Source organism: Triticum urartu, chromosome 7, assembly GCF_003073215.2.
Source record: "Triticum urartu cultivar G1812 chromosome 7, Tu2.1, whole genome shotgun sequence".
Taxonomy (NCBI): Eukaryota; Viridiplantae; Streptophyta; class Magnoliopsida; order Poales; family Poaceae; genus Triticum; species Triticum urartu.
In genome coordinates, this window is record NC_053028.1 from 53952191 (window position 1) to 53974450 (window position 22260).

Genomic DNA, 22260 nt, shown 5'->3' on the forward strand with positions numbered 1-22260 from the left:
TTCGGAACAGCTAGTCCACCGGACCCTTTCCAAAGATTAGTAGTGTAAATCATTGACCATAGCAAGTACGTGATCACCGGTACGCATGGCGGGCTTCTTCCGGTGATCTGCCTCGCCTTTGAAATGCTTGCCTTTCTTTCGACATTGATGGTTGGTCGGAAGAAATCAACAATGGCCCAGGTACACATTCTTCCTGCATTTGTCCAGGTATATACTTTCAGTGTCATCTAAACAGTGCGTGCATGCATGGTATCCTTTGTTTGTCTGTCCTGAAAGGTTACTGAGAGCGGGCCAATCATTGATGGTCACGAACAGCAACGCCTTAAGGTTAAATTCCTCCTGTATGTGCTCATCCCACATACGTACACCGTTTTCATTCCACAGCTGTAAAAGTTCTTCAACTAATGGCCTTAGGTACACATCAATTTCTTGCCGGGGTTGCTAGGGCCTTGGATGAGAACTGGCATCATAATGACTTCCGCTTCATGCACATCCAAGGAGGAAGTTATACACATAATAGAGTCACGGGCCAGGTGCTGTGATTGCTGCTCTGCTTCCCGAAAGGATTAATGCCATCTCGCGCTTAAAGCAAACCATACATTCCTTGGTCTTTGCAAACTCATCCCAGTACTTTCTCTCGATTTTTCTCCACTGCAACCCGTCAGCGGGTGCTCTCAACTTCCCATCTTTCTTTCGGTTCTCACTGTGCCATCGCATCAACTTGGCATGCTCTTCGTTTCTGAACAGACGTTTCAACCGTGGTATTATAGGAGCATACCACATCACCTTCGCAGGAACCCTCTTCCTGAGGGGCTCGCCGTCAACATCACCAGGGTCATCTCGTCTGATCTTATACCGCAACGCACCGCATACCGGGCATGCGTTCAGATCCTTGTATGCACCGCGGTAGAGGATGCAGTCATTAGGGCATGCATGTATCTTCTCCACCTCCAATCCTAGAGGGCATACAACTTCTTTGCTGCGTATGTACTGTCGGGCAATTCGTTATCCTTTGGAAGCTTCTTCTTCAATATTTTCAGTAGCTTCTCAAATCCTTTGTCAGCCACAGCATTCTCTGCCTTCCACTGCAGCAATTCCAGTACGGTACCGAGCTTTGTGTTGCCATCTTCGCAATTGGGTACAACCCTTTTTTGTGATCCTCTAACATGCGATCGAACTTCAGCTTCTCCTTTTGACTAATGCATTGCGTCCTTGCATCGACAATGACCCGGCGGAGATCATCATCATCGGGCACATCGTCTGGTTCCTCTTGATCTTCAGCAGCTTCACCCGTGGCAGCATCATTGGGCACATCGTCTGGTTCCTCTTGATCTTCACCAGCTCCCCCCGTTGCAGCATCACCGTATTCAGGGGGCACATAGTTGTCATCGTACTCTTCTTCTTCGCCGTCTTCCATCATAACCCCTATTTCTCCGTGCCTCGTCCAAACATTATAGTGTGGCATGAAACCCTTGTAAAGCAGGTGGGAGTGAAGGATTTTCCGGTTAGAGTAAGACCTCGTATTCCCACATTCAGTGCATGGACAACACATAAAACCATTCTGCTTGTTTGCCTCAGCCGCATCGAGAAACTCATGCACGCCCTTAATGTACTCGCGGGTGTGTCTGTCACCGTACATCCATTGCCGGTTCATCTGCGTGCATTATATATAATTAAGTGTCCAAATTAATAGAAGTTCATCATCACATTAAAACCAAAGTGCATACATAGTTCTCATCTAACAACATATAGCTCTCCAGAGCATCTAATTAATTAAACCATACATTGAAACTATGTAAAACATTTCAATGCGAAAACAAATGCGATCATAATCGCAACCAAGGTAACAATTGATCCAACGGCATAATGATACCAAGCCTCGGTATGAATGGCATATTTTCTAATCTTTCTAATCTTCAAGCGCATTGCATCCATCTTGATCTTGTGATCATCGACGACATCCGCAACATGCAACTCCAATATCATCTTCTCCTCCTCAATTTTTTTTATTTTTTCCTTCAACAAATTGTTTTCTTCTTCAACTAAATTTAACCTCTCGACAATAGGGTCGGTTGGCATTTCCGATTCACATACATCCTAGATAAATAAAATCTATGTCACGTTGGTCGGCATAATTTTCATAAACAATAAATGAACCAATAGTTATGAAGATAATATACATACCAAATCCGAATCATAGACAGGACGAGGGCCGACGGGGGCGGATACCAAAACCATCGCACTATATAAGATGCAATAATAAATGTAAGAAAATGATACAAGTATCTATCTAAACAGACAAGTAAGAATATTTTTCCTTTCAGAAAGAAGATAAGAACAAGAGGCTCACCACGGTGGTGTCGGTGATGAGATCAGCGCGGGTGATCGACGGCGGTGAAGACGGGGACGGGGCGTGACGGACCGCTAAATCTAGACAAATCTCGAGGAAAATGGAGCTTGGAGGTCGAGCTTCGAGAGGAGAAAGTTTAAGTAGTGTGGCTCGGGCATTCCATCGAACACCTCATGTGCATAGGAGGTGAGCTAGAGCACCACAAACCCCTCCCCTCGCCGGCCAGAGAAAAACAGAGCACTGGAGTGCTCTGCTCGCGGGCGAGGGTATATATAGGCACCTCATTGGTCCCGGTTTGTGGCAAGAACCGGGACTAAAGGGGAGCCTTTGGTCCCGGTTCAGGCCACCAACCGGGACCAATGGTGGTGGGCCAGGAGCGAGGCCCATTGGTCCCGGTTCGTCCCACCAACCGGGACCAAAAGGTCCAGACGAACCGGGACCAATGGCCCACGTGGCCCGGCCGGCCCCCTGGGCTCACGAACCGGGACCAATGCCCACATTAGTCTCGGTTCTACACTGAACCGGGACTAATGGGCTGAGCCGGCCTGGACCATAGCCCTGTTTTCTACTAGTGTGCCAATGCAATTCTGAAAAAAAACAAATCAACAACAAATGATATAAAATAGTAACAGGCTGCTGCCTTTGGGCTGTAGTTAATTTAGCTGTTAGAAAGTAAACTTGTTAGAAATTCAGCTCATAGCTTATTACAAGCTTAGAGAGGTTGTGAGTTGAAACTCACCTATATAACTAAACCAAGATTTTTGTAGATTTTCATTTACCCATAAATGTTTTAAAAGGTAAATCAATACGATACAATCAACGCCGGTAACTGTTGTCTACCGATCTTACGAAATACACTCCCACCATAAAATTGCAATACCGGTGAACTGTGAGAATTAATTCACTCGACTTGGTCAAGAGCCTATGGTCCATCCACACGATGGTGTCCCTTCTTGAATCACCATTCCAAGAAACCAAGTCAGGGGAACCATCAGCACCCACAACAACTGCAAGCACCATCCTCTGTTATTATAAGAGAATGCCCGTGCGTTGCCATGGGCTTTTGAAATATTTTGCTGGAGCTATGTAAATATAAAGCATGTTAAATTTCATGTGTAGAGAATAGATATCATGGGCCCAATCGAGTAACAATTTAAATCCACTTCACTTGCAATGTTAATTGATAGCAAAAAGGAAATTTGACCTTCTAAAAAATTGTTACAAATTAAGATCTACTATTTTATGCACTTAAGAAATCTCGCACAATATCAGAAATTTTGTTTTTATCTTCACTGGCATGAAATTCGAGCAAGTATAATAAAAACATCTTCCTGAAGGACCTGAACATACCCATTATGCACAAGCAATATATGCAGTTAGCAAAAATACTTCACGTCAAAGGGATTAAAATGTCTAACAGAGAATACCCATCATACAAATCGGATGAAGTAATTCTTTACCATTCCACCAGAGCATAAAGAAATAATAGCCAGACAAATCTCGTTTCCTAAATTAATATTATTTTGAATATAGTGATATATAAATAGAAGTAAAATATATTCGTATGGTCACAATGCATGGAAATTTGAAGGGAGTGCCTTTGCAATTAACTAAAAAGAAATGTGTGTTTTAGTCGAGCTCGATTGTCGCTGGTCTTCCTCCAAATGTTTGTCTTTTTCTTCACCCGTCGATCCAACCACCTTCACTACGCCACAATAGAGAGCATCAACATCCGAGCACCAAAAACCGCCCCTATACGCCCGGTCGAAAGGCCCAGTCACTAACCGGTCAGAAAAACCATACGCAGACCGATGACTCATAACAACCCTATAGGCATGGGTTGTCACGCACCCATCATATCTAACCAAAATCTGGGGCAGATATAGGAAGGCCGCGTCCGCCACATTAGCCTAGCCCATGCTAGCCCGCGTCGACCCCACTTTGTCCCACTAAAATCCCCACCCGAAGAAAACCCTAAGTCCACTTCACTTTCAATCCGCACTCCATCGATTCACCTCCACTCCACGTCCATTCCCCTCCCCCTCTCTGTCCCAATGTCGACATCGACGATGCCAGAGGTGACAGATCCGGCAAAGAGGATGACTGGGATGCCTTCGTTCTCGAGGTGGAGGGGGACAAGGAGGAGTTGCCCTCCACATCGCGCTATAGCGGTCGCGGGTTGACACGGGCAACAGACTCCTGCTCAGCTTCGCCCCTTGTCGCTCGCCACTGCAACGCCGATGTTGGTGTGGGCCCGTCCCATACCCACGAACATACTGATCTGATGACCCTCGCAGCCCCTAGTTGAACCCGCCAACCCCCTGCCTTGAACTGATGTACTTGGAAATAATCGTCGTGGACAAGTCAATTCAAGTTTTCTTGAAGCGCAAATTCAAATTCATAAGATTAGATGTTTCTATCTTTAGGGCATGTAAAAGTTAAAACACGGATGAAGAATTCTCGCTTTAAACAAATATCATTGAACTTTTGCTAACATATTACCGACAACAGTATGCAAGACCTGAAAATAAAACATATCAAGAGTTTTTCTTGATGAAAAAGCAGCAGATTGCTGATTTTCACTTATGAAGCGGTAGAAGAAAACAGTTACAGGGAGCTGGAAAGAAAGAAGAAAGAAATCCATGCAAGGCGCCAGCAGCCGCCTATAAACATACCAAGAGTAATGTTTCCAATCATTAAATACTTAGTAAATCCTCAAATGCCATCTTACAATCCACCAGAACATAGTAGCATCACATCCTTCTTATTTCACAGTCCTCGTATCATTCTAGATATAGGTTTATGTCATTGTGTGAGATTTTCTTAGATGGATCACACCAGTAAGCTTAGCTATTTCCAATATCACCAATCGAACATATAAAAAGTGTATCAACTTACATAGTATAACAAAATTGGGTCTTCTCAAACTTGCTATATCGACCAAAAATTACCAATTTGCCCGCTGTTAAGGAAGTAGAATAAGTGTCACTGGTCCCAGCAGTATATTGTATACTATTACGTTGTCAGTGCTAGCACGACCAACATGATCACAGTGGCAAAACCCTCTGAGCTTGTCGTTACCACCGGTCCACCGCAACAGCCCATGCTCTCAATACTTAGTTCATTGAGTTGTGTCATTAACCATTACGTAGTTCATGAAAATAGCAACAATATTATGACCTGGATATAGTAAATTAGTAGGCTAACATAATACAAAGGTAACATGAGATTACCTCAGCAATATCTTAATTATGTTTTCATCAAAGATCTACATGCTTAAATTTCTGCATTCTGATTAAGAAAAACTAAAGGCTCTTTCTTTAAGTATTGACACCTGATCACACGCCTCAATTTTTTATCTTCAAATTTCCAGCTTGGCATTTGCTTAGTTGTTATGATAATCCTGCTAGTACAACTATGAAAAATAGGAATCACCATGGAAGAAAGAAACACCACCAGTAATGAGGCCCTTAAGGAATCATGTCATGACCTGAATCTGATCTGCTACAAGATATTTGTCCTTCCTCATATTCAGATCAAGTGGGCAAAACTCCAAACGAAACGATGTACGCATGAAAGAAACACTATTTTTGGCATTTGCTAAATAATCATGGGAGTACATAGAAAACAGAAGATGATTTGGGGCTTCAGGGTCCAGTAGTATATATATTGCCTTTTGCTTACGTGTTTGATGTGACGAAGCCGATGAAGAAAAATGCAATGATTCCGAAGTACGATTTGTCGGGTTTGTAAGGGAGCTTCGCGTACCTTACTCATAAATTGAAAACCCCCAACGATTGTAATGGGAGATGTCCTCCAAAATATTACAGGAATGGACCTTTGAGAAGCTCAGTAGAAACAAAGGTGAAAAGATGGAGATGTAGTCACTTCATTGTCAAACTCATTATTAACAAAAACAAAGGTTGGTAAAAAAAGAGTGGCTATCTATAGTCTTCAAGTCTTGGTCTGATTTACCTGAACAAAGGCTACAAAAAGAATATACCAGCATAACACCTATCTGCAGCAGCTTTCCGCGGAGTTTCTGAAAATGCATAGCAGAAGGACAAGCAGATTGTCAGATACCAAGCAACTTGTCATAATAATTTGCATGGGAGTTCAAAAAATTGTGTGGGATCTCCATTGCCTGGGTAACTAAACTAGGAGGTTAATATTCCAAACTTCTCTACCAAGCTATATCATTTTGGTAGCTTATTTGTGCTTTCTAATTACATGGTTGACCAGCTAAGAAATGATTTAGAGTTAGCTTGTACTATTTCCTCCATAATTGCTCCGTGCAAATTGAATCAATCATCAATTAGAAGAAAAATATCAGCAAAATGTGATTATTTAGATGTTCCAAGAGGCGGTGGTTGCGTGGGCTACTCCCATAAGTTGAGCACCACCATGTCGGCGTGTACGATGAGCACGGCAGTGCCGACGTTTTGGAGAAAAAGGGTTCTCCAGCCACATGGACCCACCAACACCAATTTATTACATCAAAGAGGCTTACCAAGTCAACGACCCTGTTGTGTTCTTGGCTCTTGAACTTTTCTCTCTAGCATTTTGGCACTTATAGCATGTTCTTGCTTATAGTAACTAACCAATTGAATCAAAATTCGTCAGTACTTACCATTCCCACTGTCTATAACAATCATAGCACATCTAGCAATCAATCGCTAGCAACAAGCATAGCACTGTCTACAACAAGCCTAACATGCCCACTTTTAAAGGACACAACACTACAGAGCTCACAACAAACAGTTCATATTGTGTAGAACTTCACAGCTTAGGTGGCGTCCGACAAACAAACTGCACATCAACAAAAATTGGAGCTCACCTTGGTGATTGGCAGTCAGGGCATCCACCTTCGCTCGCGGTGCTCGAGATAGGCGGCAGACGAATAGGATATTAAACACGGCGACCGGGAGGAAGGGTCACGGCTGAGGTTGATGAAGCAGTGTACGGAAGCGGCATCCGGAGGTTGAAGATGCAGTCGACGATGATGTTTGTGGATGCATCAGCTCGCAGCCTCAGACTTGACCTCGACGTGCAGCGATGAGGACCGGAGGGCACTGGTCGCCTTAAGCTTTCCCCCGCCTACTGCACTGGGGACACCTCACTCTCTCGCCAACGCTGGCGCTACCAGCTCGTATTGCAAGCTCCTCAACCGACCAACAATCACCGCGACAGTCTCCGGTCACCGCCAATGTCCGGTGGCGTACCCCCGACGACGGGGGGCATCGCGCTGCCATCGATGGGGCAGCCGGCCCCGCCGCTACACCCGAAGCCCACCTCGCCCACGGCGCGCCCGCACCACCACTACTACCTCTTCTCGGGGCATCTAGGAAAATAAATGCATCCGAAAGACTAACAACTTTCAGGAAATTAGACACATGACTAGACAGAGATAAAATTATAAATTCTTTCCATGAACCAAGACTTCGAAGCAAGCAGTAATAAACTATAGCCAGCACAGATCATGTAATGTTAATTGTGTCAAGAACTAAATTTTCCTTGGTTGTGAGCGAGATTGTCAGCAAATTAGCTTGAATTGTACCTGCATTGCCACAGTGAACCGCTCCTTCGGATTGGGGTCATAGGCCTCAATATGTTTGGTAGTCTTATTGGTGAAGTAGCCCACAGAGAGATTGTTTTGAGCGAAATGGAAGGTGTACAGTGCCTTGGAGAAGTACTCGGATTTGGGTAGGATCTCATGATAAATTCCACCTATAGAGTAAAATATCAAAAATTACTGTCGCGTTCTCTGAAATCTGAATGAAAATATGGAATATGACACGCCTTTACTCCTCACCCATTCTGTTATACACGAACTGGCTTCTCTTGGTGAATTGTTCCAACTCCCAGGTCTGCACATCCAAGTAGATCGGGCTGTAAATGAATGTCCAAAAAATTATGAGGCTGTAATTGGAGATGAATATACACCAATTAGATAGCTGTGACTGAGAGTCTGAGATAGATGATGCACTAACATATGTACCGGCCGGCCGGCACCTCCGCGGAGATTTAATGAAAGACATTAGACATGATTGCACGGTATGTCAATTTTTGATATTGAATAAGATTCCTATGCATCTTGCATTAGCAGCATCAGGGAGGGACGAAGCTACATTACTCTCTCGCCGTGATTCAATACTGGTCATACATGTAGCTCTCTTCTGCTTTGACATTGACCAAAACTACTGCACCTAATTACACTGGTCATACATGTACGTTCACATAAAGAAGAGAACGAAGCATCTCACTAATTTGACTACAAGAGGAAAAATACGCCACCGCCAATCCAACTCGACATGGCACGAATTCATCATCAGAGCACGTAAATTTCATTAGCTGGTACCATGAACCAAAATGATTAAAGAAACCCTGCATAAGCATCTCTGAAACATCCAACAGAAGACATGTGCACGCATTATGTATTTCAGTACCAATATAATGCAGCACAAATCAAACTATGTGAGGAAATAGACAGGGCTCAAGTGAAAGTCATCTTACCTGAGCCAATCTCTCCTGCCTCCTCACAATATTCCTCTCCCTGCTAGCTAGCCTTGCTCTTAGCACGCTTGGCCTCAAACTGAAGCATCAAACTGGTCAGAGAGGGTCTTCTCTCTTTCCTTCTCAGCCTCGGACTTGTGGATACTCTCCATGAGGACCCTCTTGTTCTTGAACATGTTAACCAGCGGCAGATCAACAAAATAGGCCAGGTCACCAAAAACTCATCTCGAGTTTGAGCTCTTTATTGAGAATCAGACAAAGAAACATAGAAAATTTAAGAAAAGAGCAAAAATTTACTGGGTGGATAGACTGTCGATCCAGCCGGAGAGGAAGCTATCAGTCACCATGGTCCCAGTTGCGGAAGGCCTCGATGGAAAATAAGAACCCCAGCCGGCAGGGCGGTGCTGAGCAATGGCAAGACGGAGATGTCGACGTGCTCCACGTGCAGCCCCTCGGACTACTCGAACACCTCCGCCGCTGGTCAACGACAGGTCAGCTGCGTTGGTGCGTGCATGAGCGAAGAGAAGAAGGTTCGGATCAGAGAACGTACTGGCGTAGAGGATGCCTTGCGGAGAGAGCCCCTCCTCGAGATGCTCAAGCCATACCATACTGCATCCTGCGCAGCCGCCGTTGACCACCGAACCACATCGTCCCACTTCGACCCGCTTCGGTAATTATACTCCAGTTCAAAGCAATAGTTGGTTGATTTCCAGTTAAATTATACTCCCTGCTTGGCAAACTGAAACTATGATTATCCTAAATCTTACTTCTAGAGTTGCTGCAGATCAACAGCTGCTCTGAGTACAAGAATTCTCCCCCTATATGCAAGATCAGCAGTACAAACAGTACATTTTTTGAGTATATTTTCAAAGTACTTCAAGCAGGATAATTGAAGTTACTGAAATTTTACTAAAAATGTGCCTACGACTACATCTCCTACTCATAATCTGTACCCATACTCATACAAAAAAACTGAACCCTACTTCTAATCTGTACCCAAGCAGTACTCCAAATTTAAAGGGAGGAGACAGGGGAAGCTCACCATGCAATGGAGATGCTAGCGAAGAGGAGCATCGTCGAGCAGGGTGTCCTCGAGCAGATGTTCGTCGTCGAGCATCACCTGTTCGAACCAGGTGACTGCTTATTCGAACCAGCAGACTTAACCTTTTTATTTTGCTACAATTTTTATTAACATTTATCCAGATGCTATCAAGTTACAATCTTTAATTTCCAGTCTACCATGATAGAGTGATATTACCACTCACACTCACTTTCTGTAGTCAGTGTATAACTTGACATACACCTTATATTGGAAATAGACCATATATTGATAGTGAATATGTTGTTCCTGCAGTACAGAGCCCTACATAGAATGGTAATCAAACATTACAAAGAGGTCAGAGTTTGCTGATTGCTCCCAGGTCAAAAAAATGTTTTAAATGTTATAGCAGCACATTAGGCTAATCATCATATATGATCAATTGCCTCTAATTATGGGAACCTCTATTTCGAATCATCTTGCTCCGTACTATGATTGCTTGCTCTTCAAAGGGAACTCGTCTTTGAATTCCTTAAAACATGTCTCGGGCATTTATTTTTCTAGCACCTGACATAATGATGCAAAGTTTGAGATAGAAAATGCTAAGAAACCACATGAATTTTATTTTAGTTAAGATCGCTTCCGATAATAGAAATGAACTACAGATCAAAAGAGAAGTAAGCTTACTTAACTGGAAGTAGCATGAAGATGAGATGATGAAACTATTATTATGTGCCACATTCTTCTGACGGATTCCTGCATACCACACCTGACCACAACCAAGACGATTAGGACATGCATCTCAAATACAAGTTACAGGAATCTTGCAACCGTAGGGGTTCTCCGGCTGCTCAGAATACAACAGTGATGGTGCAGACTGGTAGTGGGAAGGCGCCGCCAAAACAATCAACCTCAATGGCGGCCAGTCATCCTTGATGGTGGCAGTTCCAACTCGGTGCTCGATGGTCGTCGGCAGCGGCAGTACCCAGAGTTCTCAATGGAGGCAGTTCCTGCTCATACCCGGCGGCAGTGCCAGTAGCCCTCAAGAATCAGTATCGGCAGTAGAAAATGACGCATGTGTGGCATCAATGCCTACAGCGTTGTTTACATCATGTCACTCATCTCGTGCAGTGCACCACGACCCGCCGATGTGTCGTCCCGTGCCTCCTTCCTGCCTCGGCACTACGCTGCCGCCACGCCGACTCCCATGTGTTGCCTGGATCTGACCGACATGGGCCCCAAGTGGCAACCTGGCCTCATCCGTGCTCGGATCCGGCCGTTGACTTCCCTAATGTGCGCCCCTCCCCCCCTACAGAAACGCATGCCGCCACTTCACCTCGAGCACTCATGGCCAACTCCAAGCCCTTCGTCGCAAGCTTCGTGTTGGATCCGAGAGAGCTGCTGCAGCGGCGGCGGCCTCGCGCGGAGGAACGCAACGCAAAGGTCCGGCGCGGAGGACTGCATGGCGGCCGGCGACCAGAAGAGCACGGGCGCTGGTGGCGATCAGATGCGAAGCGGTGGGGGCGTGGGCGATCGATAGGAAGGGGATCGTGGAGTCGAGCTGGAGGTGGGGCGGGGGCCGCGGCTGGAGGTGGGCGCGGCGGCCGCGGCTGGAGGTGGCGGGGGCGGGGGGTGGGGGGGGGGGGGTGGGGGAGGGGATCGGCGGCGGCTGCGAGGGGATTGAGCGACGTAGGAACGAATGAAGGCGGCGACTCGTGCGGGCAAGTGCATCGAGGGCACGAGGGTGCGAGCGTCTGGCGTAATTTTGTAGGTTAACCGTGTTAGTTGTATCTTAACGTTTTTTTTATCGGTTGGGAGGTAAGATGCGGGGGAACGGTGGAAAGCCGGAGGTGGGATGAAGTATTAAAAAAGTTAAGGGAGGTGGGACGAAAATTGACCGGCGAAGACTACCAACTGCTCCATTAGGAATAGAGATAATAAATGCCGAAGCACAGGTACCTACTATTGCCTTGTACGTCTGGGTTGCGTATTCACACGCAACAATCATTTGCTCCTCAGTTACACAGATCCCAAGAGAGCGGGTGGGCCGACGTGATTTCGAAGAGATGCGTCGCCAAGTGCTCTTAATCTGCTTCCCATACTATACAAAACCTGTATGGTGATTGCCATGCATGCATTAGTTTCATGTGCTCTTTAACAAAAGCTGATCCGTTTAGAACATCTTCAATAGAAAATGTATATGCAAAAACAGGCCCAAAAACACCTTCATAATAGATGGCGTAGATGTAAAAAAGTTACATCTTCACCTCCGAGAGCGGAAGTACCTTTTTACACCCAGGAGCAAATGCTCCTGGTATGAATAGTAAAATAAAAAAAAATAGGAAAAATGTTTAAAAAATTCTGAATTTTTTTTGTGACATACTTTCACAAATGTTTGTTTTGCACGTAAAATTTCATTGTGAAATCACATTGATGAAAGCTGTGCCAAGAAAAACAAAATCAAAGTTCCAAAATGCTTTTATAAGTAACATTTTCAGACCATTAATTTTGTTTTTTTACCACGCCTTCCACCAATGTGATTTTGCAATGAAATTTTGCAGGCACAACAAACATTTGTAAAAGTATGGCACAAATAAATTTGAAAATTTTTTGAATTATTTTTTAATTTATTTGATTTTACCGTTCACACCAGAGCATTTTGCTCCTAGGCATTAGAAGACAGATGTTCAACGACCCTCAGAAATAAAACATGTAGAAAAACTAACCTTACTTCCGAGTGGTCCGCAGAATTTGATCCCTGATCAGCCTGTAGGATCACAACCGATTTGTCCGTTCTTTCGGCCGGGTTGTGATTAGTTATCTACGTATACCCGTGATGTGCCTCCCTCTAGAAGGATATATAAAAACAGCGAACCGTCCGCCAATTGACCATTTTGCTGCCGATTCATGTTGCTTCGTTCCTCACGCGATCCAGCCGTCCCTGGTCGGTGGAATTCTCGCACCAAATCACACCACCTCGCCCTGCGACACACCGACGAGCCATCATGGCCGCCGCGATCTTCCTTCGCTCCCTCCTCCCTATCGGTCGCCAACACTGTTCCTCGGCCACTCTGCACGCGGTCGACTTACTTTCCATGACCGCCGAGCCCGAAATCAGCGCACAGCCATGGTCCTCCCCCTACCTCGGCGCGGGGCGAGGCGGTCAATGCCCTCAGACCGGGCCGAGTATCGTCGATAGCCTAGGCTTCTTCCTATGCCTAACCTCACCCACCGCCGTCCCGAGCCGGCAATGTAGCGGAGGCGTCACAGCCGCCCGTCCGGAGACGCGTAAGCTTCGATTCTCGGCGCGCTGCAAGGCCGCGCCCGCCTACACTGAGCTCCCGCGTTCTCTGCCCAACTTGTGGCCGATTCCTGTGTCAGCAGTCGCCACCACTACACGCCCGTGACACCCGCCCAAAGGCCCCGGGGCGGCCGAGGGAGGGGAGGTGCCGGGCGGGGGGGGATCGATGAAGCGGCGGATGCGGACCCGAACGGAGGGTGGACGGGGGACGGGGGGGGGGGGCGCGGTGGGGCCGCCCCACGGAAGCTTCGCGCTACCCCCCCCACCCCCCCCGCCCCTTCCCCCCCGTAGTGAAGTGGTTACTTCTCCGCCGTCCCCCACTACCTGCCTTGTCGGATCTTCATCCATAGCCGCCGACACTTTCGGCCGCCGCCGAATCGAAGCATCTCCGGCTGGCCTAAATGCCTTCCTTGGTGAGGTCTATGATGGGCCAGGCTTCCTTCTAGCCTAGACCCTCCGCCGGAGTAGGGGAGGGGCGCCATGCCGCTGTTGGCTTTTGATCGCTAGACCAAATTGCCAAGGACAAATACACGTACGTATGTGCAAAGCTAGCCAACCGACCATGCAAGCAGCTTGATCAATTCCTTAACCGCAGCACATGCACGTATACGTAGACAGCTAACTTCAACAGTCTCGACGAAACAGATACGAGGCACCAAATCGGTGGATTGCTACAGGCTCGTCTCGAGCCTGATATTCTCTTTATTGCTCTGAACTCGTTATCGTTTACACGGGGGTATACATGTATATATACTACCAGAGGAACTGCTAGGCTATACCTAACCCAAACCGAGTAGGAACACGTATATCACATGGACACGTATACTTACATGACAGACACGTGATTACTCTAATATTCACCCCCTAATCATGATGTCCTTACTTCCTCGACATGGATCCCAAATGCGACTGCTGCTACTCGTAGTCTTTAGCTTCGGCATTGCTTCTGCCATTTCTTGTAGCATTCCAGTCACCGACTTTGCTATTGTCGGCTCATCCGTAGCTTGACGCTAGTGCTCCTCCTTGGTTGTGTCTTTTTCAACCTTCATTTGTTCTTCCATGCTTGATAGACTGTCTTTTGGATTCTCTTGAAGACATCTTTTGAATCTGAGCGAGACCAAACTTCTGTCTAACTTTGAGTTCCAAGCTCTTAGCGCTTGCTTCAGCCCGTAAAATGCCTTCTTGAGTTTGTAAATTTTCCCTTCTTCGCATTTCTTCTCGTAGCTGAGGTGTTGTTCCACGTACACTTCTTCTGTGAGATCGCCGTTGAGGAAAGCGGATTTCACATCCATATGATGAACCTTCCAATCCTCTTGTGCTGCCAAAGCTAGGAGCACTCTCACCGTCTCGATTCGAGCAACCGGTGCAAACACCTCCTCATAGTCAACTCCTTGACGTTGTACATAGCCCTTTGGAACGAGTCTTGCCTTGTACTTCACAATGGCACCCTTCGTGTCCGTCTTTAACTTGTTAACCCACTTCAAACCTATGGCCTTTTGGTTCAGAGGTCGGGTTACCAAAGTCCACGTGCCATTGCTCTCGATCGCCTTCATCTCCTCATCCATGGCGTGCATCCAACTTGAATTTTTGCTCGCCTCTACGAAGTTCGCTGGCTCCTCAACTCTGAGTAAATACAAATCGGAGTACTCAATCGTAACTGGCTTTGCGTACTTGTAGACTTTCCTGAAGGTCTTGTAGCGACGAGGCCCGGAAGAATCCATTGTGGCTTGCGAAGGAGGCGACACAAATTGTGTCAGCGTCGATGCACTTGAGGAAGACGGTTGAGTCTCGGCCGTGGTAGATGCCGGGTCGTTGGCATCCGCGTCGTCGACATCCACTTCGTTGACATAGTCGTTGTGACCGTGACTATCATCTTGATTGTCGTCGTCACTATGCGCCTCGTTGTCGAGATCTCTACCCGTGTCTTGCGCGTCGTTGTCACTATCACCTTGCGACCCATGCGAGTCGTCATTGGTGTCGGCACCATGATGATCACTACCATTGTGGTCACCTTGGTTGGGCGCCTTACCAACCACCTGGACGTCCTCCCCTGCATCATCATTAGTTGGAAATTCAACTGTGAATATGTTACTGTTTGGAGCATCGTCGGCTGCTGCGCTCCAATTCCACGCTTGGTTTTCTTCAAACACGACGCCGCGTGAAATCCGTAGACGCTTGGTTCGTGGATCGTAGAAGCGGTATGCCTTGGTGCCGGAACTCCTCTCGTATCCGATGAACACTATCTTGGTGCTACGATCAGCAAGCTTTGAGAGATGCGGCTCCGCCGTTTTCACATGCGCCACGCATCCGAACGTCTGTAGATGAGACACATTCGGCTTCCGTCCGTAAATTGCTTCATATGGAGTCTTACCGATCACTACCTTCGTTGGAGCCCGATTGAGAAGATAGACCGCCGTCGAGACAGCTTCTCCCCAAAAAATCCCCGACAGGTTCTTGCTCTTGAGTAAACTCCTTGCCATGTCAACGATGGTTCGATTGCGCCTTTCAACAACCCCGTTCTGCTGCGGCGTATAAGGTGCCGTGAGGAACCTCTTTATGCCAATCTTCTCGCAGTAGTCGTTGAACTCGTTCGACGTAAACTCTCCGCCGTGATCTGTCCGTAGAGCGCGAACCTTCAGCTTGTGTTCCATCTCCGCTGCAGCCTTCAGCTTCTTAAACGCTTCAAACGCCTCATCTTTAGATCGTAGGAGAACAACCAACATGTATCTTGAGTAGTCATCTACCACAAGAGAGAAGTACTTCTTTCCTCCGTGAGTTGCAGGGGTGATAGGGCCACAAAGATCACCATGAAGCAGCTCGAGTGCATCACTTGCGCGATAGGTAGACTGAGCAGGGAATGGCCTATGGTGCTGTTTTCCAACCAAGCACCCATCACATACTCGATCAACATGGTCGATAAACGACATCCCCGATACCATCTCCATCTTCGACATCTTCTTCAAGGCGTAGAAGTTGACATGTCCAAATCTAGCATGCCATAACCACGAATCATCATCACTCTTGGCGAGCCAACACTCCGGTTGAGATTGATCAAGGTTGAGGATATAGAGCCTGTTCCGTGTGCGATTTACACAGGCTGGCACGTTCTGGAGGTTGTCGAAGATTGTCATCACTCCGTTCTCAATATCCACCTTGCATGCATTCTCGTCAAGTTTCCCGACAGAGATGATGTTGTTGCGTAGCCTTGGGATGTAGTACACTCCAGTGAGTATGCGATGTTCTCCTGTGAGACCCTCGAAGAGGACAGAGCCGTGCCCGCAAATCTCCACATTTGAACCATCACCGAACTTGACCGAGCCTTAAACAACATATTCTAGCTCGAGGAACTTCTCCTTGCACCCCGTCATGTGGTTACTGGCACCTGTGTCTAGATACCATGACACATTCTGGTTTCCGGATAACTTCGGTATTACTTTCTTCTCATGAAGTAGCACCTTCCGGTTTGGTTTCACAACCGCTGTTTGGACGAGATCACAAACTTCGGCCATTAGAAGACCTGGACGTTCGTCTTCCTGCTTCGATAAATTTTCCTTCATCTCCCGCCTGTTAGGCTCCGGACAATCCTTCGCAAAGTGACCCATCTCGTTGTAGTTATAGCACTTGACCTCGGACATATCCAAGTTCCATGGCTTCCGCTCTTTAGATCGGTCCGCCTTACCACGACCTTGTAGCTTGCCTTTTCCTTTGCCTTCTTCGGTTTGTCCGCCGCGCTTCGCGTTGCTTGAGCCTTCACCAACGTTGCGCCTTCCTTTGCTACTTGGGGACTCCCAATCTGCGCGTGAGTACATGAGTTGGTCACTTCCTCCTCCATTGCCTTTTCGACAGCCACGAGCATTCTCTTCCCATGTCCGCAAGCGTCCGATCGCCTCCGTTATGGTCATGTCATCGATGTCTTAAAGCTGCTCGAGCGCGCCGATGATGTACGTGAATTTATCAGTCACCGAACTGAAAAACTTCTCCACAATCTCGGTCTCGTCAAGCTTTGCACCAAGCGCACGGATCTCTCCCACCAAAGTAGTCAGATGCATGGCATAGTCGTTTACCGATTCAGTTCATCCATCTGCAACTTGTGAAATTGGCGCTTCAGCACTTGTGCCCGAGCCTTCGTGACGCGATCTTCTCCAATCCTCATCTCTTTGAGTGCGTTCCATGCCTCTCTTGCCGGCTCGAACTCCGCCAATGTCACCAGCACGAAATCCGGCACAGACTGGGCTATGGCGGCCATGGCACCTTTGTCGCACTCCTGGTCGACGTCGTCATCCGTGATGGCCTCCCACACTCGAAGGGTTCGGAGAATAATCTTCATCTTGACCGCCCACACGCCGTAGCTGGCGTCGACGAGTGATAACCCACAAGTATAGGGGATCGCAACAGTTTTCGAGGGTAGAGTATTCAACCCAAATTTATTGATTCGACACAAGGGGAGCCAAAGAATATTCTCAAGTATTAGCAGCTGAGTTGTCAATTCAACCACACCTGGAAACTTAATATCTGCAGCAAAGTAGTAGCAAAGTAATATGATAGTAGTGGTAACGGTAGCAAAAGGTAATGATAGCAAAAGTAATGTTTTTGGTATTTTGTAGTGATGATAGCAATAGCAACGGAAAAGTAAATAAGCGAAGAACAATATATGGAAAGCTCGTAGGCAATGGATCGGTGATAGAGAATTATGCTGGATGCGGTTCATCATGTAACAGTCATAACATAGGGTGACACAGAACTAGCTCCAATTCATCAATGTAATGTAGGCATGTATTCCGAATATAGTCATACATGCTTATGGAAAAGAACTTGCATGCCATCTTTTGTCCTACCCTCCCGTGGCAGCGGGGTCCTAGCGGAAACTAAGGGATATTAAGGCCTCCTTTTAATAGAGTACCGACCAAAGCATTAACACATAGTGAATACATGAACTCCTCAAACTACGGTCATCACCGGGAGTGGTCCCGATTATTGTCACTTCGGGGTTGCCGGATCATAACACATAGTAGGTGACTATAGACTTGCAAGATAGGATCAAGAACTCTCATATATTGATGAAAACATAATAGGTTCAGATCTGAAATCATGGCACTCGGGCCCTAGTGACAAGCATTAAGCATAGCAAAGTCATAGCAACATCAATCTCAGAACATAGTGGATACTAGGGATCAAACCCTAACAAAACTAACTCGATTACATGATAAATCTCATCCAACCCATCACCGTCCAGCAAGCCTACGATGGAATTACTCACACGGCGGTGAGCATCATGAAATTGGTGATGGAGGAAGGTTGATGATGACGATGGCGACGGATTCCCCTCTCCGGAGCCCCGAACGGACTCCAGATCAGCCCTCCCGAGAGGTTTTAGGGCTTGGCGGCGGCTCCGTATCGTAAAACACGATGAATCCTTCTCTCTGATTTTTTCTCCCCGAAAGCAAATATATAGAGTTGGAGTTGAGGTCGGAGGAGCTCCAGGGGGCCACGAGGTAGGGGGCGCGCCCCCCACCCTCGTGGCTAGGGTGTGGGCCCCTGGTCTTCATCTTTTGCAAGGATTTTTTATTATTTCCAAATAGACGTTCCGTGAAGTTTCAGGTCATTCCGAGAACTTTTGTTTCTGCACATAAATAACACCATGGCAATTCTGCTGAAAACAGCGTCAGTCCGGGTAGTTCCATTCAAATCATGCAAGTTAGAGTCCAAAACAAGGGCAAAAGTGTTTGGAAAAGTAGATACAGCGGAGACGTATCAACTCCCCCAAGCTTAAACATTTGCTTGTCCTCAAGCAATTCAGTTGACAAACTGAAAGTGATAAAGAAAAACTTTTACAAACTCTGTTTGCTCTTGTTGTTGTAAATATGTAAAGCCAGCATTCAAGTTTTCAGCAAAGATTATGAACTAACCATATTCACAATAACGCGTAAGTCTCATGTTTACTCATATCAATGGCATAATCAACTAGCGAGCAATAACAATAAATCTCGGATGACAACACTTTCTCAAAACAATCATAATATGATATAACAAGATGGTATCTCGCTAGCCCTTTCTGAGACCGCAAAACATAAATGTAGAGCACCTTTAAAGATCAAGGACTGACTAGACATTGTAATTCATGGTAAAAGAGATCCAGTCAAGTCATACTCAATGTAAACTAACAGTAATGAATGCAAATGACAGCGGTGCTCTCCAATTGGTGCTTTTTAATAAGAGGATGATGACTCAACATGAAAGTAAATAGATAGGCCCTTCGCAGAGGGAAGCGGGGATTTGTAGAGGTGCCAGAGCTCGGTTTTGAAATAGAGGTGAATAATATTTTGAGTGGTATACTTTCACTGTCAACATAACAACCAAGAGATGGCGATATCTTCCATGCTACACACATTATAGGCGGTTCCCAATCAGAATGGTAAAGTTTATACTCCCCCTCCACCAACAAGCATCAATCCATGGCTTGCTCGAAACAACGAGTGCCTCCAACTAACAAGAGTCCCAGGGGGAGTTTTGTTTGCAATTATTTTGATTTAGTTTGCATAAAGCATGGGACTGGGCATCTCGGTGACCAGATCTTTTCTCGTGAGTGAGGAGCGGAGTCCACTCCTCTTGAGAATAACCCGCCTAACATGGAAGATACGGACAGCCCTAGTTGATACATGAGCTATTCGAGCATACAAAATAGAATATTTATTTGAAGGTTTAGAGTTTGGCACATACAAATTTACTTGGAACGGCAGGTAGATATCGTATATAGGTAGGTATGGTGGACTCATATGGAATAACTTTGGGGTTTATGGAGTTGGATGCACAAGCAATATTCTCGCTTAGTACAGGTGAAGGCTAGCAAAAGACTGGGAAGTGACCAGCTAGAGAGCGACAACAGTCATGAACATGCATTAAAATTAATCAACACCGAATGCAAGCATGAGTAGGATATAATCCACCATGAACATAAATATCGTGAAGGCTATGTTGATTTTGTTTCAACTACATGTGTGAAAATGTGCCAAGTCAAGTCACTTAAATCATTCAGAGGAGGATACCACCCTATCATACCACATCACAAACCATTTTAATAGCATGTTGGCACGCAAGGTAAACCATTATAAGCTCCTAGCTAATCTGCATGGCACAAGAAACTATGATCTCTAGTTGTCATTGCAAACATGTTTATTCATAATAGGCTGAATCAGGAACAATGAACTAATCATATTTACAAAAACAAGAGAGGTCGAGTTCATACCAGCTTTTCTCATCTCAGTCAGTCCATCATATATCGTCATAATTGCCTTTCACTTGCACGACCGAACGATGTGGATAATAATAATAGTGCACGTGCATTGGACTAAGCTGGAATCTGCAAGCATTCAATAAACAGGAGAAGACGAGGCAATATGGGATCTTTTGTCAGATCAACAATAATGCATATAAGAGCCACTTCAACAATTTAATCATGGTCTTCTCCTATCGACCCCCAAAGAAAAGAAAAGAAATAAAACTATTTACACGGGAAAGCTCCCAACAAGCAAAAGAAGAACATGAAATATTTTTGGGTTTTCTTTTTAATTACTACTACAAGCATGGAAAGTAAACTAATTAAAAGCCACAACTATTTTTTTTGGTTTTTCTTGAGGTTTATCAAACATACAAGAAGAAAGCATAAAAAGGAAAATAAACTAGCATGGATGATACAATGAAAAAGTATGAGCACCGACATCTAGCAATGAGTGTGTGAACATAAATGTAATGTCAGCGAGAAATACGTACTCCCCCAAGCTTAGGCTTTTGGCCTAAGTTGGTGTATGGCCACGGCTGGCCTGGCGGATATCCATAGTAATAGTTGGGGTCGTACTGAGATGCAGCGGCTATCGCCTCCTGAGCTGCAGCGGGGCGACGAGCGGCCTCCGCCCTCCTCTCGTACTCATCTGCCTCCTCTCTGGTAATAACATATCTTCCTTTTGCCTGATAATCAAAGAAGGCAGGAGCAGGGAGAGTAATACGGACAGCACGGTCGTCTGTCAAAAGATTACGATACTGGAGAGGTGATTCATTCCTCTCGACAAACTGGTGGTGAACCATAGCATTAAAGTCTAGGTAAGCAGGAGGTAATTCAATATCATATTCATGTATGGCTATACCAAGAAAATTAGCCTATGCGGGTTGCATAAATTCCACCAAAGAAATCTCCATTAAATCTATTAAGATGCAACCTACGTGCAACAATGGCTCCCAAATTATAAGATTTGTCTCCTAACACAGCACTCCTAAGAATACTGAGGTCAGGAACACACATATGACATGCTTCATCTTTACCATTTATGCACCTACCTATGAAGAGAGCAAAATAATGTATAGCAGGAAAATGAATGCTCCCTATGGTAGCTTGTGCTATATCTCTAGATTCCCCCATAGTTATACTACCAAGAAAATCTCTAAATTCAGATTTGCGAGGTTCACTAGCACTACCCCATTATGGAAGTTTTCAAGTAGTGGTAAAGTCCTCTAAGTCCATAGTGTAAGAATTTTCATAAAGATCAAACAGGACAATTTGAGAATTACGTGAAGATGAAAATTCAAACCTCCTCACAAAGGAACTAGTGATATAGTGGTACTGACGGCATTTTTCTTCCTCGAAGCTCACAAGATCAGCGTTATGCAAATATGCGTTAAATTCTTCCTTAATTACTGCTCGATCCATGAAGTCCTCTGAAGGACATTCACAGGGCCGCACTTGAGCGTCCCTTGGTGGATCATCTGTTGGGGAACGTAGTAATTTCAAAAAAATTCACGCACACGCAAGATCATGGTGATGCATAGCAACGAGAGGGGAGAGTGTTGTCCACGTACCCTCGTAGACCATAAGCGGAAGCGTTAGCACAACACGGTTGATGTAGTCGTATCTGACCGATCAAGTACCGAACGTACGGCACCTCCGAGTTCAGCACACGTTCAGCCCGATGACGTCCCTCGAACTCCGATCCAGCCGAGTGTTGAGGGAGAGTTTCGTCAGCACGACGGCGTGGTGACGATGTTGATGTTCTACCGACGCAGGGCTTC

The 22260-nt window shown here is 45.9% G+C and overlaps 2 long non-coding RNA genes across 3 annotated transcripts; both read right to left on the reverse strand.

Moving 5' to 3' along the window:
* Positions 1-7562: 7562 nt before the first annotated feature.
* LOC125521505 lies at positions 7563-9648 on the reverse strand. The gene is made up of 5 exons (XR_007289321.1): positions 9414-9648; positions 8341-9340; positions 8163-8239; positions 7908-8077; positions 7563-7691 (listed from the first exon to the last, which is right to left on the reverse strand). It is a non-coding gene; the product is annotated as an uncharacterized LOC125521505 (long non-coding RNA).
* Positions 9649-10209: 561 nt separating this feature from the next.
* On the reverse strand, positions 10210-11525 carry LOC125520582. Of its 2 annotated transcripts, none has more exons than XR_007288740.1 (3): positions 10595-11525; positions 10365-10469; positions 10210-10226 (listed from the first exon to the last, which is right to left on the reverse strand). It is a non-coding gene; the product is annotated as an uncharacterized LOC125520582 (long non-coding RNA). The 2 variants fall into 2 exon arrangements; XR_007288739.1 differs by having other exon boundaries at positions 10590-11525.
* Positions 11526-22260: the final 10735 nt, after the last annotated feature.